The sequence below is a fragment of the Emys orbicularis genome, chromosome 3 (assembly GCF_028017835.1).
Source record: "Emys orbicularis isolate rEmyOrb1 chromosome 3, rEmyOrb1.hap1, whole genome shotgun sequence".
NCBI lineage: Eukaryota > Metazoa > Chordata > Testudines > Emydidae > Emys > Emys orbicularis.
In genome coordinates, this window is record NC_088685.1 from 164,270,900 (window position 1) to 164,290,238 (window position 19,339).

Sequence of the window (19,339 nt, forward strand, 5' to 3'; positions counted from 1 at the left end):
TTTCCCCAACCACTCCACTCACCTCAGGCTGCAGAGCTGCTGCAGTAGTTTCCATGGCAGCTACCCCCTCTCTTCAACCTTTAACTGGTTCATCTGGGTACCATGGCCACACCTCTACCCCTGTCCCCAAAATACCCCCAGAAGGTGGTCTGGTTGGAACAATGTATTGCTGAAGTATGCTGTGACACCTTCCCAGCAGAACTGCAACAGCTGCTGCTGCCTGTTCAGTCAGACAAGGCTGGATAGGGAACTGTGTTCATTTTGCATCTGTCTCATAATTAGGGCTCACTGAACATTTCCATTAAAAGTCTATAATGAGGAGTCTTTGTACAAAATGTTGTTCCTAGGCAAAAATCTCGTTTTCTTTTATACGGGAAAAAAAACAAAAAACAACAAAAAAACTCCCAACTTTAATATCTTTGTGAAACCCCTCAAACGCACATTTCCCTTCTGTTTCCTCTCTGCACAAAGTATATTCAGTGCTGAACAAATGAGGATGATTAAGTCCTTCAAGTCTGGGAAGGTTGAAGGTCACACCTGCTATCAAATTGTTTTTTTTCCAAAAGGCATGCATAAAAAAAATTCTGTGTACACCAGAATGAATTCCAGCAGTGTAACCAATACCTTGCAGCTGTTATAATATCTTTATTACACTGGTCAGTAGGAAAACTTATCCCCACAAACTTCACTAAAAAATTCTTTCGTTATGCCCTAAAATACAGAAATGCATAGCAAAATGGATCTTTCCTTCTTAATTAATTAATCCTACTGTGTGTAGTTTTTAAAATACTGTACTTCTATTTAATTAATTTATATAAGTCTATTAAACTCTAAAGAAAGTTTTGGTGAAAAAAAGATTGTTCATCAATCTTCATGAGAAAGGAACTGTAGGTTTTGTAATAACTTCACTGAACACACTAACAGTGTACGTAAGTTACCCATATAAGAAAGCCTAGCTGGAGAGGATTCAAATTCAACTCAAAGCTAAAATACCTCTGTGCTTAGTACAACAGGGGTAATGCTGAAAAGTGATATGGCAAGGATTTAAGATGGGACAATGCAGGATTGAATTGCTGCATCACAGCACTAGTACAATTTCAGTAAATGCTATAGAAAAGACTGAAGAGGGGACCTTGTGGTGGACCTGAACTCAACCACAATTTACTCCACCATGGTAGTTGCAGCCCTCATACCCCATTCCATCCTTCCCTAATGGTTCATTCAGAGGCACAGAAGACCATACACAGAGCTGTTTTAGGCTGTGTGCAGCAAAAGCACAATGCATCAGTTCACATTAGAAAGATTCCTTCTGCAACCTCGACGAGCAATTTAGTTTTTATTTTAAACAGCAGGGAGCACGGTGTTCTGCCATGTTCTGTCTCCAATGCTCTACACTGGAGCCAAAGTATGTTCTTAGTAACACCCAGGTATTCCCATAGACATCAATGGAGTTGCACGGATGTAACAGAGGGGACAGTTTGGCCCCAAACTCTTATCCTTTGGATATAACAAAAGTATTATTAATTCACATCAGGTCTCTAACTTTCACCTGGACGTTTCCTTGCATAAAGCAATGTTGCATTAGCATGTGCCTCGCTACAGAATCATAAAAATGTAGGGCTGGCAGTGACCTCAAAAGGTCATCTAGTCCACGCCTTGTGCTGAAGCAGTATCAAGTATATCCAGACTATCCCTGACAGGTGCTGGTCAAAACTATTCTTAAAAACCTCCAATGGTGGAGATTCTCCAGCTGGACCCAGGACAGACCCCGGAAGCACCCCACTAGCTAGGCCCTCCCGGTTTGGCAGTGACCCATTGATAACAACTCCGAGTACTGTCAGACAGTTCTGCACCCACCTTATAGTAATTTCATCTAGACCACATTTGCCTAATTTGTTCATAAGAATGTCATTTGGGACTGTGTCAAAAGCCTTACTAAAAGCAAGATGGATCAATATGAAACTGTGCTAATTGAATTTAATGCTCATCAATAAAAGTTATGCATGGTCTGGTGCTTTTAGCAGTCTCTTTGGTTCTTTGACCTAAAGTGCGTTAGAGGAAAACAATTTGCAAGAAACCCAAACATGTTTAAGGACAAGTGGTGCTCTTTAAAATTACATAGAGCTTTTTTCTCAGCCCTCCCATTGCATTTCTAGGTTGGGAGAAACTCTCTTTACTCCACAGATAGGAACTAGATGCTCCAGGAGGTGCTAGAAATGCTACCGAAGGCCAGTATGGATTAACCAACCCACAAGGCCACGGGAAAACTAGCAAAATAAGCTGTGGTTTGAAACATGTTTAACCAACAAATTTTTCACTTTAAAAAGGGCTTTCCACAGTGTAGACAGTGCAAATTGTGTTTAAAAATGTGCTAGCTGGGTTGACAAATGACCGGTCAGCATTCTTTTTAAAGCATGACTTGCCTTTTCTAGGCTAATGTTTAAAAACCTTGTTGGTTAAAACCTGTTAGCTAAACACATTTCAAAACACAACCTACTATAGCCAGTTCCTTCCGAAACTTAAAAAAAAAAATTATATTATAACCATATACTTGTTACCCACATAAGTGTTCTCCAAATCCTGCTAAGTTCCTGACCTTTTCAAATGTTACCTTGTGATAATTAATTTAATTGAATGTCCCCTCATTAATGTATTATTAGAAAGAGTGAACAGAAGTTCCTGACCCACATTCTCTATACCATTCATTAATTTGTATGCTTTTATTAGATTCTCTCTCAACTGTCTACTCTTCAAGATAAACAGTTCCAGTTTATTCTATTTCTCTTCAAGAGATTTTTTCCATGACTAACTATTCTTGTCACTCGTTTCTGAACCTCCTCTATTTCTGCTATATCCTTTTTGAGATGGGATGACAAGAAATTAACCCAGTATTCCAAAAGGGGAGATATTGATTTATATAACATTTTATTTTAGCACTATTCTTAATCATATTCCTTATATCCTAACATTTTGTTTGCCCTCCCTTTTCTTTTCTTTATGGCTGCCCCACAGCCACCCAAGGAGTTCATTAAGCTCTTCGCTGTGATGGTCAGGTCTTTTTATCCAAGTTGTTACAGCTAACTTGGAACTCAGTAAGGTACATGAGTAATTCACCGTATTCCTTTATATGCGCATTGCTTTGCATTTGTCAGCATTTACTTTAACTACAGTCATGTTTCTCATTTAGCTAGCATGGTTAGGTCTCTCTGAAGGTCCCCCAGTCTTGATTACTCTAAACAGCTGTATGTCATCTGCTAATTTTGACACTTCATTCTTCAACCCTTTCCCCGATCATTAAACACCAGCCTTAGTATGGAATCTTGTGGCACCCCACCATTATCCTTTCACCGGGAGAACTGACCATTTAAGCTTGTTTTCTCTCTCTTAGCCAGTTTATGATCCAGTCCATTATTTTGCCTCTCACTCTTAGTTTCCTACAATGACGCTTCAAAAAAGGTGCTAAAACAATACTTCTTTATACTTTTGCCATAGAAGTCACAGAGAACTGGCATCTAGTTATTCCTGGCAGATCTTATAGATAGTGGGACAAGAATATGGGCTCTGTTCTATTTGTGTACAGACCCTTAGTACAATAGGGGTCTGTCCCATGATTAGGACTCCTATGTACTACTGCACAAAAAATAAACAAACAATTAAAGGAATTTACATACCCAAAAAGGCTTAGTATACAAAATTAGCCTCAAAGTAATTTTAGCTACTAACAAAGAAATGTCAAGAGCCCTTCTGTTTCCATACCACATAACTAAGGTAAAACAATTGTTTAAACTGTTGTTCAAGCTGTGCAGAGCACATATCTGTCTATCTAGGATCCCAAAAATGCCCCCCATCATTGAAATACCTTAAGCATCTCCCAAACATTTATGGATTTCTCCTTAACATATTTGTTAAACCAGAAAGTGTTAGTTCTATTTTACAATGGGGAACTCAGACAGAGACAAGTAAAGTGATTCACCCAAGTTCATACAAGAAGACTACGGGAGAGTAAGGAATGGAATCCCCTTTCCTTCCTAACATGAAACTCAAATAAATCTTTATTTATGCAGGCCTAATAGTAAACAATTGGATTCTAAGCACCTCATCACTTGAGACACAAAGTAAATCTAGACAAAACACTAGATATCATATTGAACGGGACAATCCTGTACTGGCAGGATAATGGCTAGACCAATGGCTTCCAATCTGTAGTTCACAGAGAGTTGGCTGCTCAAAGTGCTGGCTGTTCTCCTTGGCTTCAGCTACTAAGTTACACTAAAAGTTGAAAATACATTAAATATTTTCCACATAAACAATTGCTGCAATTGCAATAAGGATATTAAGTTATCACCAGTAAGATGGTCCACCTGATAACAAATAGCCGAGAAGGTGGTTCATGAGAATCACTCTAATGAGATGTAGTCCACTGTCAGAGACAGTTTAAGAACTCAGAAGTCAGACAATTTAATAGGTCTTCTCCAGCTCCAATTTCTGTGATTAAGTTCAAAGACCATTTATACTTTACTGAACGAGTCCCTCACCTCCATCTTCCTACTGCAACAACTTGCATCACTACATTTCACTTTGCTCTGAAGTTCACTCTTAAGAGAGTCAAAATATTAAGTTACAAATAGCTATACTTACTGAAAGACTTATCAATAGAAAGACCTCTGTTCAAGGATTATGAAGTAGTTAACACTGGCATTTTATTTTGCCCAAGGGAAGTTCTCCCCTTTGTTGGTAGATCTGGTTACAAGTAGTGATAAACATAGCTTTTTATCATCTACTACACTGAGGGATAAGCTAAAACCCTGCAAGACAGAACTAGATCTGCATCACATTGTACATCTTCCATCAGAATTTACAACAGAAGCTAAATCCCAACCAGGAAAATAACTATGCTTTCAGCATACTGTTCACCATCAGAACCACTTCAATCATTTTAAATGGTTCTTTAGTAATTAAATTGGAAACAACATCTGATCATTTAAACTATCAGTTTAAGAGGCTGAGCAACAACTCAACCAACAAATCCAGATGATTAGATCAAGTTACCCTAAAACGTTTAACAAACCATACTGATTTAATTTTCTGTTATGTTGTATGACACCTTTCCTTGATTCTAATCACAGACTGGCTCTTGAAACAGTTTAACCACGTGGTGTTTGCACCCTTGGGCCTTGGCTACACTTGCGAGTTACAGCACAATAAAGCCTCTTACAGCGTTGTACCTCACTCCCCGTCCACACTGGCAAGGCACGTACAGCGCTGTGTCTCCACAGCTACAGCACTGCTGGTACTCCACCTCCCCGAGTGGAATAAAGTTTATTGCGCCGCCGCTGCTGCGCTGCGGCGCCAGTGTGGCCGCCCAATTCACTCTGATTGGCCTCCAGAAGTATTCGGCAGTATCCCACAATGCCTGTTCTAGCCACTCTGGTCATCAGTTCAAACTCTACTGCCCTGGCCTCAGGTGACCAACCATCAGACCCGCCCTTTATATTCCCTGGCAATTTTAAAAATCCCCTTCCTGTTTGCTCAGCCAGGCGTGGAGTGCTATCAGCGAATCTTTCCAATGGCGAGTTGCTGGAACTCATCAGTGTTTGGGGGGAGGAAGCTGTCCAGTCCCAGCTGCACTCCAGCCATAGGAATTACGATACCTTCGGGCAGATATCAAGGGACATGATGGAAAGGGGCCATGACCGGGATGCACTGCAGTGCAGGATTAAAGTGAAAGAGCTGAGAAGTGCCTACCGCAAAGCCCACAAGGCAAACGGCCGCTCGGGTGCTCCCCCTGCGACCTGCCAATTCTACAAAGAGCTGGACGCGATACTTGGGGGGTGACCCCACCTCCACTCCTAGCACCACCATGGACATTTCAGAGCGGGAGGAGGAAGAGGAAAGTGGGAGTGAGGGTGCTGGGGTGGGGGGAGACACCCTGGAATCCCTGGAAGCATGCAGCCAGGAGCTCATCTCGAGCCAGGAGGAAGGCATCCAGTTGCAGTGGCTGGTACTCAGTGGAGGACAAACAGAAGAGCAGGTTCCCGGTAAGCGGCTTTTTTTTCGGGAAGGAATTTTTTCGGTGCGGGCTCTTTGGGAGAGGAGGGTTAGGGCTGCATGCATGCCTAGATGCGGAATAGCGCATTGATGTGGTCTATCACATTGTGGTAATCGGCCTTGGTAATCTCTTCGAAAGTCTCATCCAGAATGTGGGCAATGCGCTTGCGCAGGTTTCTTGGGAGAGCCACCGTGGTCCTTGTCCCAGTCAGGCTAACGTGTCCGCGCCCCTGTGCTGCGAGGGGCAGGGGGACCATTGCTGCACACAGGCAAGCTGCATATAGGTCAGGGCAGAAGCCGCATTGCAGTAGAAGACCCTCCCTTGCTTCCCAGGTCACCCTCAGCAGCGAGGTATCGTCCAGGACGAACTCCTGTGGAAAATGTTGGGACAGTGTTCAGTGTAGGTGCCCCCTGCAACTGTTGGCTCTCCCCAAGGCACAGAAACCCAGAGGACAGTACAGCTGTGAAACAATCAGTCCCCCTTACTCACCATTTTGGGGCTCCTGTGGGTTATGTGCGCGCTCTTTGGGACGGGAAAATTATGCTATTGTGTAGACTGTGTGTGCCCTACTTAAGTGCGGGGAATCATTACTCTGTCTGATATAAACAATGCTGCCTCTGTTAAGTGTTGCATTTTGCCTTTACAGATGAAAACTTGAGATCTCAGCCGTCCATGTTATCACCGGCTGAGAGACTGCAAAGATTCAGGAAGAGGCCGCGAAAAAGCAAAGAAGACATGCTGCAAGAAGTGATGAAGCAATCGCTTAAAGAGAATCAAAAAGCGCAGGAGTGGAGGGAGAGCAAAGGCAGGATCCGCCAGGAAAATGCAGCGCACCAGTGGCAAAGCACGGAGCACCGGCAGCAAAGCACGGATCGGCTGATAAGCATCATGGAGTGCCAAGCAGACTCTATCTAGGCGCTCGTAGCCATGCAGGCGGAGCACTACCGGGCACGCCCCTCCCCGCAGCCCTTGTCCCAAAACTCTTTCCCTTGTGCCCCCATGTCACCTCGAACCCACTTTCCCCAACATCTGGGTTCTTACCGCCACCAGCTGCCTCCAACACCTGTATCTTCACCACCCAGCCCTGAAAACTACGACCCTTACCCTCTGCACTCAACTCCCATCACCATGCAGTATAGCCATCCTGAAGAGCAGCATTCATTGCACAGCAGTCCAGAAAGGACATACACAAATATGCGATTGTACCGTTCCCCACCCCACACCCTTGCCCTTTCTGATTCCCAAGCGGTTGTGTTTCTTTTCAATAAATGAATTTTCTTTTCAATAAATGGATTTTTTGGCTTTGAAAACATTCTTTATTATTGCATAAAGTAAAAGATACCTTAGCCCAGGAAAGAAACATGCACTGCAAGTCAGCTTAGCAAACACAGATTCCTACTAACCATTGCACTTCACTCCCATGTAGGGCACCAGACATTACTGCTGGTTTTCAGCCTCAAATTGCTCCCTCAAGGCATCCCTAATCCTTGCACTCCCACGCTGGGCCCCTCTAATAGCCCTGCTCTCTGGCTGTGCAAATTCAGCCTCCAGGTCCATGCCTGAGTGAATCTTTCACCTTTCCCTTCACAAATATTATGGAGGGTACAGCACACGGATTTAACCGCGGGGATGCTGTGTTCGGACAGGTCCAGCTTCCCATACAGAGATCGCCAGCGGCCCTTTAAATGGCCAAAAGCACACTCCACAGTCATTTGGCACTGGCTCAGCCTGTAGTTGAACCGTTCCATGCTGCTGTCAAGGCTCCCTGTGTAGGGTTTCATGAGCCATAGCATTAATGGGTAAGCGGGGTCTCCAAGGATCACTATGGGCATTTCGACTTCCCCTACTGTGATCTTCCGCTCTGGGGAAAAAAGTTCCGGCCTGCAGCTTCCTGAACACAGCAGTGTTCCGAAAGATGTGTGCGTCATGTACCTTTCCGGGCCTTCCTGCTTCTCCACGTGGGCACCAATGATACTGCCAAGAATGACCTTGAGCAGATCACTGCAGACTACGTGGCTCTGGGAAGAAGGATAAAGGAGTTTGAGGCGCAAGTGGTGTTCTCATCCATCCTCCCTGTGCAAGGAAAAGGCCTGGGTAGAGACCGTTGAATCGTGGAAGTCAACGAATGGCTACGCAGGTGGTGTCGGAGAGAAGGCTTTGGATTCTTCGACCATGGGATGGTGTTCCAAGAAGGAGGAGTGCTAGGCAGAGACGGGCTCCACCTAACGAAGAGAGGGAAGAGCATCTTGGCCAGCAGGCTGGCTAACCTAGTGAGGAGAGCTTTAAACTAGGTTCACCGGGGGAAGGAGACCAAAGCCCTGAGGTAAGTGGGGAAATGGGATCCTGGGAGGAAGCACAAGCAGGAGAGCGCAAGAGGGGAGGACTCCTGTCTCATACTGAGAAAGAGGGACGATCGATGAGTTATCTTAAGTGCCTATACACAAATGCAAGAAGCCTGGGAAACAAGCAGGGAGAACTGGAAGTCCTGACACAGTCAGGGAACTATGATGCGATTGGAATAACAGAGACTTGGTGGGATAACTCACATGACTGGAGTACTGTCATGGATGGATATAAACTGTTCAGGAAGGACAGGCAGGGCAGAAAAGGTGGAGGAGTTGCGTTGTATGTAAGAGAGGAGTATGACTGCTCAGAGCTCCAGTATGAAACCACAGAAAAACCTGAGAGTCTCTGGATAAAGTTGAGAAGTGTGAGCAACAAGGGTGATGTCGTGGTCGGAGTCTGCTATAGACCACCAGACCAGGGGGATGAGGTGGACGAGGCTTTCTTCTGGCAACTAGCAGAAGTTGCTAGATCGCAGGCCCTGGTTCTCATGGGAGACTTTAATCATCCTGATATCTGCTGGGAGAGCAATACAGCGGTGCACAGACAATCCAGGAAGTTTTTGGAAAGTGTAGGGGACAATTTCCTGGTGCAAGTGCTGGAGGAACCAACTAGGGGCAGAGCTTTTCTTGACCTGCTGCTCACAAACAGGGAAGAATTAGTAGGGGAAGCAAAAGTGGATGGGAACCTGGGAGGCAGTGACCATGAGATGGTCGAGTTCAGGATCCTGACACAAGGAAGAAAGGAGAGCAGCAGAATACGGACCCTGGACTTCAGAAAAGCAGACTTTGACTCCCTCAGGGAACAGATGGGCAGGATCCCCTGGGAGAATAACATGAGAGGGAAAGGGGTCCAGGAGAGCTGGCTGTATTTTAAAGAATCCTTATTGCGGTTGCAGGAACAAACCATCCCAATGTGTAGAAAGAATAGTAAATATGGTAGGCGACCAGCTTGGCTAAACAGTGAAATCCTTGCTGATCTTAAACGCAAAAAAGAAGCTTACAAGAAGTGGAAGATTGGACAAATGACGAGGGAGGAGTATAAAAATATTGCTCAGGCATGCAGGAGTGAAATCAGGAAGGCCAAATCACACTTGGATTGCAGCTAGCAAGAGATGTTAAGAGTAACAAGAAGGGTTTCTTCAGGTATGTTAGCAACAAGAAGAAAGTCAAGGAAAGTGTGGGCCCCTTACTGAATGAGGGAGGCAACCTAGTGACCGAGGATGTGGAAAAAGCTAATGTACTCAATGATTTTTTTGCCTCTGTCTTCACGAACAAGGTCAGCTCCCAGACTGCTGCACTGGGCAGCACAGTATGGGGAGAAGGTGACCAGCCCTCTGTGGAGAAAGAAGTGGTTCGGGACTATTTAGAAAAACTGGACGTGCACAAGTCCATGGGGCCGGATGCGCTGCATCCGAGGGTGCTAAAGGAGTTGGCGGATGAGATTGCAGAGCCATTAGCCTTTATTTTTGAAAACTCATGGTGATCAGGGGAGGTCCCGGATGACTGGAAAAAGGCTAATGTAGTGCCCATCTTTAAAAAAAGGGAAGGAGGAGGATCCGGGGAACTACAGGCCAGTCAGCCTCACCTCAGTCCCTGGAAAAATCATGGAGCAGGTCCTCAAGGAATCAATTATGAAACACTTAGAGGAGAGGAAAGTGATCAGGAACAGTCAGCATGGATTCACCAAGGGGAAGTCGTGCCTGACTAACCTAATTGCCTTCTATGAGGAGATAACTGGCTCTGTGGATGAGGGGAAAGCAGTGGATGTGTTATTCCTTGACTTTAGCAAAGCTTTTGATACGGTCTCCCACAGTATTCTTGCCGCCAAGTTAAAGAAGTATGGGCTGGATGAATGGACTGTAAGGTGGATAGAAAGCTGGCTAGATCATCGGGCTCAACGGGTAGTGATCAATGGCTCCATGTCTAGTTGGCGGCGGGTTTCAAGCGGAGTGCCCCAAGGGTCGGTCCTGGGGCCGGTTTTGTTTAATATTTTTATTAATGATCTGGAGGATGGTGTGGACTGCACTCTCAGCAAGTTTACAGATGACACTAAACTGGGAGGCGTGGTAGATACACTAGAGGGTAAGGATCGGATACAGAGGGACCTAGACAAATTAGAGGATTGGGCCAAAAAAAACCTGATGAGGTTCAACAAGGACAAGTGCAGAGTCCTGCACTTGGGACGGAAGAATCCCATGCACTGCTACAGACTGGGGACCGAATGGCTAGGTAGCAGTTCTGCAGAAAAGGACCTAGGGGTCACAGTGGACGAGAAGGTGGATATGAGTCAACAGTGTGCTCTTGTTGCCAAGAAGGCTAACGGCCTTTTGGGCTGTATAAGTAGGGGCATTGCCAGCAGATCGAGGGACGTGATCGTTCCCCTTTATTCGACATTGGTGAGGCCTCATCTGGAGTACTGTGTCCAGTTTTGGGCCCCACACTACAAGAAGGATGTGGAAAAATTGGAAAGAGTCCAGCGGAGGGCAACAAAAATGATTAGGGGTCTGGAGCACATGACTTATGAGGAGAGGCTGAGGGAACTGGGATTGTTTAGTCTGCAGAAGAGAAGAATGAGGGGGGATTTGATAGCTGCTTTCAACTACCTGAAGGGGGGTTCCAAAGAGGATGGAGCTCGGCTGTTCTCAGTGGTGGCAGATGACAGAACAAGGAGCAATGGTCTCAAGTTGCAGTGGGGGAGGTCTAGGTTGGATATTAGGAAACACTATTTCACTAGGAGGGTGGTGAAGCACTGGAATGCGTTACCTAGGGAGGTGGTGGAGTCTCCTTCCTTGGAGGTTTTTAAGGCCCGGCTTGACAAAGCCCTGGCTGGGATGATTTAGTTGGGAATTGGTCCTGCTTTGAGCAGGGGGTTGGACTAGATGACCTCCTGAGGTCCCTTCCAACCCTGATATTCTATGATTCTATGAACCCATGGCGCCAGAATGGGAAGAGGTGCTCTGTGGGATAGCTGCCCATAATGCACCGCTCCCAATGCTGCTGCAAGTGCCGCAAATGTGGCTACGACAGTGCGCTGGCAGCTGTCAGTGTGGACAGACTGCAGCGCTTTCCCTACTCAGCTGTACGAAGGCAGGTTTAACTCGCAGCGCTGTACATCTGCAAGTGTAGTCATGGCCTTTATTTGTGCTTAGCTTTGCTTATTTAGACCCAGAAAACTGGGAGTCTTAGACAACACACAGCAGAACATTGCACCAATGTTGTATAAGTTCTGAAGATGCTGAATTCTTCATCTGATAACTGCTTTTGTTTTCCCCTTAGCGGAAAGCAGTAAGAAAGGTGCAGAAAAACTTCTGGTCAACTTAAATGTACATTTACAAGCAGTAATCCAGAATGCTTTTGTTTCCCTCTCTCTCATGTTGTTAGGATGATATGGGTCTTAAAATAATACTAACTAAAGGTTCATCATATCACAGTCTAAGGCAGTGATCTTGCAAAGACTTACACATGTGCTAACCCTTATGCATATGAATTATTACTTCAATGAGATAGTTCACATGCATTAAGTGATGCATGGATGCAAGTCTTTGCAGCACGGAGGCCAAAAATCAAATTTCATTACAACTGTGACTAAAATATACATAGCATGTCATATTTTTACAACCGAGACATCCAGACTTAAGGGATCTCATGTTTTGCTTGTATTCTATCTCGCTCCTCGTGGGACATCTTGCCCTACGCTCACAGTAAACGCGAGCAACTAAAATTGCCTGTTTCTGCAAGGGAAGGAAGTGGAATTAAGAGAATCAACAAAAAAGCTACACTCTCTAAATGCTGCTTGTTACCACTGATGACTTTGCCAAGGAAACTTCTGCTCTGGTGAGTTAGTGTAGCAAACATAATGCGAGAAATCCTGGCCCTACTGAAGTCCATGGCAAAACTCCACCAATGTCTTTCTGGTAGTAAACCTACATTAAATCCATTTGGCAGTTTACTGACCCACTTTTGAAAAAGCAAAACCACTTTAGACATCTACTGATCATGAGCTTTCAGTTGATGGCATGACATGCAGATTGGTTCAGCAGGAAAATAGCTTTCCGATGGGCAATAGATGTGTGAAGAGTTGAATAAAAGGATATACCAGTTTTGTAGATACTTAATTTGAGTTGGATATTTTTATTTTGATATTTAATGTCAGAGTATAATTATATACTACACCTCTACCCCGATATAACACTGTCCCCAGGAGCCAAAAAATCTTAACGCGTTATAGGTGAAACCGTGTTATATCGAACTTGCTTTGATCCGCCGGAGTGCGCAGCCCCCCCCCGGAGCACTGCTTTACCGCGTTATATCTGAATTCGTGTTATATCAGGTCGCGTTATATCAGGGTAGAGGTGTATTTTAAAAATTAAAGCTTATATAATGTTCAGAAATATATACCCCATAGATGACTTTTAAATCTAATTCTCACATAAATGCTCCAAACTTTCTTTCATGCTGCCCCATATGGACGGAACATCCTTCCTGAATTTATTTGTAAGGCCTCCGACTCTGTATTTAAGCTCCTCAAGGAGACTCATTTTTGCCATTTTGACATCTGATTTATACTGAGATCCCTAAACAAATTAACCTTTCCACACTTCCATGTTCCCTAAGAATAGACCAAGTATCACCTCATCCATTCTGTTTACTGGTTGTGCCCCTTCCCCTAGTTTATAGTCTGTTTGCCTGCCTTTAGATGGTGAGCGTGTTGGGACAGAAACCATGCCTTTTCTGTCTGGAGGCCACCCAGCACATTATGGGTGCTAATACACAAAACCCTACACACTAAGGATTTTATTTTCCCTCCATCTCCCTTTCACTATAGAACCTAGCTCTCTCAAGTTATATTCTGAGATAATAGTATATCACATTAAATGTACTCCAAACAGCTGCTCTCCAAACAGGGCAACCACTTTTAAGGACAATTCTTATATACACAACAAATAAGAACATTGCCAACAACACGCTTAAAATGTCTCATCACAGTTAACCATATCTGTAGTAATATTCTCAATGACAGAATTTATAAATTTAGTGCAAAGTAATTTCTTCTTCCTAAGACCTAAATGAAGTTTATATATTCTTTTCAAATGGCACTAAAAGCAAAGCTACACAATGCTTTGCAAGTTAAACAAAAGTTTTGAACTATTCAGGAAGACAATAAAAAGGCTTTTTATAATACCACCATGAATCACTATTTGAAAACAAGCCAATAACTAATTTGGAGCAGACTAATATTATTTCAAGATCCTTCATAAGTCAGAAGACATTTGTCTTATTTCCTTTCTTTATAATTACAGTGAAATTAACAGATCTGTTTTGGGACGTAAATGATTACTGGAGTAGTTTTCAGCAGCTTTTTTGGCACAAAGTTACTTCCTTACAAAATGTTATTTATATAAATATACATATTAAAAAACTAAGCTGTTGTTATACTTCCCAGTTTAATGTAGCAATGCAAGGTCATGCTCCTATCTTGTAGGTCTCTGATGGACAGGAAATGAACAGGACCTAACAAAACACGATATACGTATGTGCAAAAAAAATAAAAAAAAAATCAAAAAAATCTATCAAATGACACCAGAGAGGACAAAACAGATGTATGTGAGCACATATTTTAATAGATGTGTTTCTAAATAGAAGGTTTTGCACTATTTTGTTACAAGCCAAACTAACTCAAATGAAGCATGTACAAGTTTGACTCTGGAACCAGAAGGCTACCGATTTTCCATGTACTGTATTAGCACTTCAGCTGGTACACGCTTCCGTCTTCCTTCCTGTGCAGATGCAAGGACTTGTGAATGTAAGTTGCCCAAGGGGTCCCCTTCTACTTATTGCACAGCCCTGCAGATGTGGTAAACTTTGATCCAAGTCTTTTTGAAGATCGGCAACAATCTATTAGAGTTACTTCCAAAGCGCTACGTCGTCTAGACACACTATGGGGATGGGAAACATTACCTGTCTGGATCATTAAATCTTCTTTAAAAACACTCTGGCTTGACTTCGACAATTTTGTCCCCAGTTTAACAAAGTGCTCTGCTTAATAAGAATGGACTTAAGCATGTGCTTTAATGTTTTGCCAAATCAGGGCCTTTAAGGCCACACTCTGACCTAAATACATGAGCATAGCTCCCATTGAAGTCTATCGTATTTACATGCGAGTATTTGAGGGTAAAATGTCACCTTATGGACTTTATAGTCCTATGTATATGTCTACTCATGAGACTAGGCACTGAAGGCAAACTCATACCAGTCTGCCCAGGAAGCCATCTTGCACTCAAAATTACTCACATGAGCAATATTAGCTACAATGCAAATGTAACCCACCCTTTGTGCTGGATCCAGAGTATGATAATCAATTAGAGACCAACTACAGAGCCTAGATTTTTATCTCAAGCTGTTGAAACTTGTGCTTTTTAAGCAGAGAAGTTCTCTGGTTCAATCCCTACTGTCAGTCAAAATGGTGGTTATGAACATTTGCATGAGCATTTACATATAAATTCACATCCATTTAATGAAAATAAATCTTTGAAAGCAATTTTGGATTCTCCACAATATAAAATGAGTTTGAGATATAGTCATGTAACTATTAATATGTAAATGTGCATGCAGACAATTTGTACAGGAAGTCAATAATGCAGCGGACAGTTAACCTAACTAAACTGCATTTCTACTTAGGATTTTCCACAGTCATACCACAGAGCTATTCTGATATTAGAATTTTTAGAGCCACAATTACATTAATTTTTTTTAAAAATAGCAGCATATAACAATGCATATTCAACAGCAGTACAAAAACATTAAAGTGACTTAATATACCCATTATTTTATTTAAAAAAAAAAAAAAAAGGCTTCTCTAATCCATTGCTGACTTTGCCTATTAAATTCACTCATCTTGTTCAGACATCATCTACTTTATTTTCTGAGAAGAAATTCATTATTTGAATCTGGTTTACTTATTAAGAAGCAAGTGAGAAAAAATTCAGGACTTGGTGAAAACTTCAGTGGTTCAGTATTTTATTTATGGAAAAAAATAAAAACAGTGCTAGATTACTGGATAAATTAAAGAAAACGGGATTAATGTAATCAGTGTTTGTCAGCATAAAAAAAGTTAGAAGAAGAATAAAAAGTCAGCATAAAACCATCCGTCAATGGAATCAACTAGATACACAATGAACTTTTAAATTATAACATAAGAATTCTGCAGAAGTATTTTCCTAGGGGATGTGACAGTGAATACTGGAAATGTGAGAAAAAAATAATTTGATCATTGTGTCTAATGATCCTTTTCTCAACATTCATGAAATCTTTGCAGTTTTCTTAAAAGGCAAACACAAGCCTGCAGATTCCAATCACACATAACTCAAATTAGATTCCATGGTCTAGTCACCAAAATTTTGTTTTCCAGTCTGCAAAATTCCATAATGCCGCTAAGAGTTGGCATTCACTAAATCACTATTCTGTGGTCTGCTAGTTAGTATATGGGACTGGGAGTAGGGAAAACCAGGTTCTGTTCACAGCTCTGTTACTGATTTGCTATGTAAAATTGGGGAATTAATTCAGGACAGATCATGATATCCTTACTCACAGTGAATAGTACCTTACACTAGGAGTAGTCTCACTGGAGTCAATAGGAATACTTGAGAAGGTACTGAACATGGAGTAGAGGTTTCACAATCTAGCCCTCAGTCTCGGATCTCCAAAGGTATTCAGGCTCCTAGCTTCCACTGAAATCATTGGAAGTTCGCAGCCTAAACACCATTCAGGATCTGTGTCTTAGTGCCTCAAGTTTACTTATCTTAATGTTTACAGGTAGGTAATTACCTAGACAGGTGTGCTGTAAGATGTAAACTGTTTGGAAAGAGCTTTGAGGTCCTACAGTAAAAGTCACTACAGATTTTTATTATTGTCCCTCGAACTTTTCCAGTTTGCGATCCTTTTATAGTTCTGCTAATAACTACCATTTTCCCAGGGCAAAAATAGGTCTTAAAATTGTTTGCATATTTTTCATTTTTCTTTAATCATAGATGCCTGAGACAGAGAATTGCTTGTATGATAGCTGTGAGGAAGGCAGACAAACTGTGCAATAAAACAGGCACCACAGTGGAAAAACTATGCTGCAGATTAAAAGGATTCTATATTTTTAGATTTTCCAAGGTTTTCACACTGAAAGAACCAAAGACTGAAAAACTGCTTACATGAGGAACAATCAACAGTTTCTTCCTTTAGATGATACAAGGATGAAAAGAGTGAGCATTCATAGTATAAGCGACCAGATAGCTATGTCTCAAATTAATGTCAAAACTTTTGTCATCTCACTTAATTGTTGTAATGAGCAACTTATTAGAATTCCCATATAATGCCTACAATTTGTTAACACACATTGCACCTCCAAATTAGAAACAAAATAAAGTTCAGTTTCCAGTATAATTCATATTTGTAAATACTCAGTTAAGTAAATCATGTCATGCGTGCTCTCAAAAAAATGTTTCAACCACTCAATATATAGTACATGCTTTTATATAACGGTACAGTCACCTCCTCTCATTTACACAAGAGCAATGGCAATACTATTTTCAAAACTAGTTTTATTTCTGTAGAGTATGTTTAAATACATTCTATAATGTCAATGAATGATTACTAAGATTCCAGTAAACCCAGGATTTCTACATGTAAAATCATGTATATTGTTCCACTAGTACAACTGGACAACTTGTAGAATGAACATCAATGCAATATTGATAAAGATTTATTTATTTAGCCAGGGTGGTGGGTAGTAAACTGATATTGCTGTTATTGTTGTAACAAAATTAATGTCAATTACACTCAGGAGGCTCACACTTTGGTCTGGGTCTACACCTCAAATCTGGGTTGCCATAACAATGTCGTACAATGTGTGAAAAATCCACATCCCTGACCAATTTAGCTATGCCAACCTAACATCAGTGTAGACGCAACTAGGTTGACAGAAGAATGCTTCCCTCAAACTAGCTACCATTGATCGGGGAGATGGAGTTCCTATACTGACGGAAAAACCCTTCCATCCACATAGGCTGCATTCTACACTATGGGATTATGGTGGCACAACTACAGTGCTGTAGCTATGCTGGTACAATCTCTGTAGTGTAGAAATGGTCATGCTGTTTTCTCTCACATACACACTTTTATTCCCCCTTCTCTGTTCAAGTACATTTGCTTCACTGAGAAATGTGTGTGTCAACTATTAAATTACTTGCTCCTAGATGAAGGCGGAATTATGAAATGCTGTCACAGAGGAGGAAGGACAGATTGTAGGAAGGGGCTAGATATAGAGAATTGTGGTTATTTACAAGCTGCTTTTTGAAGCCCATCTTCTTCATCCCCCACATAGAAAAAAGCCTCAGAATACTAGGAATATACACACCCCCTACTTACAGCTTCTCCACGAGAATACTGAAAAGCAGAGAGACAGCCTTGTTGAGTCTAGTTTCTCCCTCCATCCCCAAAATGTCTAGTGTTGTCTTGTTTTGAAACTGAACCTTGTTACTAGCCTACTATAAAATGTCTGGAGAATGAAAACAGACAATATATTTCGGGGGGGGGGGGGGGGGAAATCCCACCACATTTCTTTTAAAACTGCCGTGTTTTCTTGCTCTGCGTCTACTTTTTAAGGCTTTCACAAACAAGCTTTATGTAATTTATGCAAATTTTAAAAGTTGTCCCAACCACAAAACCAGACCATCCTATTAAAGGGGAGCACAGTTGATGCTATTTTTCCAGCCAATTTAGTAAACAAGGAAGAACTTGTTATGTTGTTTGCCACTCCTCTTATATTATCTGTTAATTTCTCTCTTCTGAAGACTACAGTTCAAAGGCCTAGCAGATCACTAGTTAAGTACTAACTATTCTGTTGTTCACGGAAAGGTGAGGGATCCAGGGCATGGGAAATTCATTTTCAAACACACTTGGTCTCTGCCACTTATAAGCACCAGGTTCTAAAGGTCAAAAGACTGTAAGACTCTGGTACTCTGGAGCACACAGACCAAAGCAGGAATTTTAGAAGTTCTTTTTGCTATTGCATAGACACTTAGCTCAAAGCAATCTGAAGTCTAGACAGATAGCAGTGCTTAATTAGTATGATTAAAAAGCTTGAAAAAGTCATTAGATTGCTTAATGAATAAATTGTTTAAGACCATTTAGTTCTGACCTGCACAGACTATTTTAATTTTGTCAAGCATTTAATTATGAACTGCCTTTTTTTTTTTTTTTTTTGCACTATGGTCTCTGCATGTTATCCCATTGCCTGAAGCTCTGTGCAAGTGTCTAATGAAAAATACAGAATATTGTTTTCATAAGCAACTTATGTACAATAGTCATCATCATGGGATCTAAGAATACTTATTAATTAAGCCAGAACAAGCCTATTAAATTAAGGCGGAGTATGACTAATTTATATAAAAGGGAAGTCGGACTGAAGACTAAAAACCGAGGCTGACAAACTGACACTCGAAGATCAGTCAGTTTGGGGGAAGAAAATTTCAGTCAGAGGGACAGTTCTTTCCCTTCACTTGCACAAGAGGACAGAACCCAGATTTGGCAAACCTGGCTGATGTCACAAAAGGGATGTATCAGTTTGCTTCGCTATCCCTTCCCTTCCCTGGCCCATGGAAGTCCCCATGATAGGTATCCCATGGAGCAATGTGTTTCGTGGGTAGGGAAAGGAGCTGGCTAAATTGGGGCCCCTGCTCTCCCTAGCATTGTACTTCCAGCCGCCATGGGAACTCAGAGTAAAATAATTCCACAAGAGTGTGTGAAGCAAACCTTCGCCCCCCTCTCCCCCCATGAGAATAAAGAGATGGATGGGATTGGGAATGTTTTATTGTTATCATGTAGATTACTACCACGCAGCAATTACTGGCACATACTGTGGAATTTTAGTGCGTTTATGGGTGGACATCAATCCACT

The 19,339-nt window shown here is 42.1% G+C and overlaps 1 protein-coding gene across 1 annotated transcript in view; it reads right to left on the reverse strand.

Annotated features, from left to right (window-relative positions):
• DISP1 (dispatched RND transporter family member 1) overlaps positions 1–19,339 on the reverse strand; it is a 52,304-nt gene that overhangs the window by 22,248 nt on the left and 10,717 nt on the right. The window lies entirely within an intron of this gene.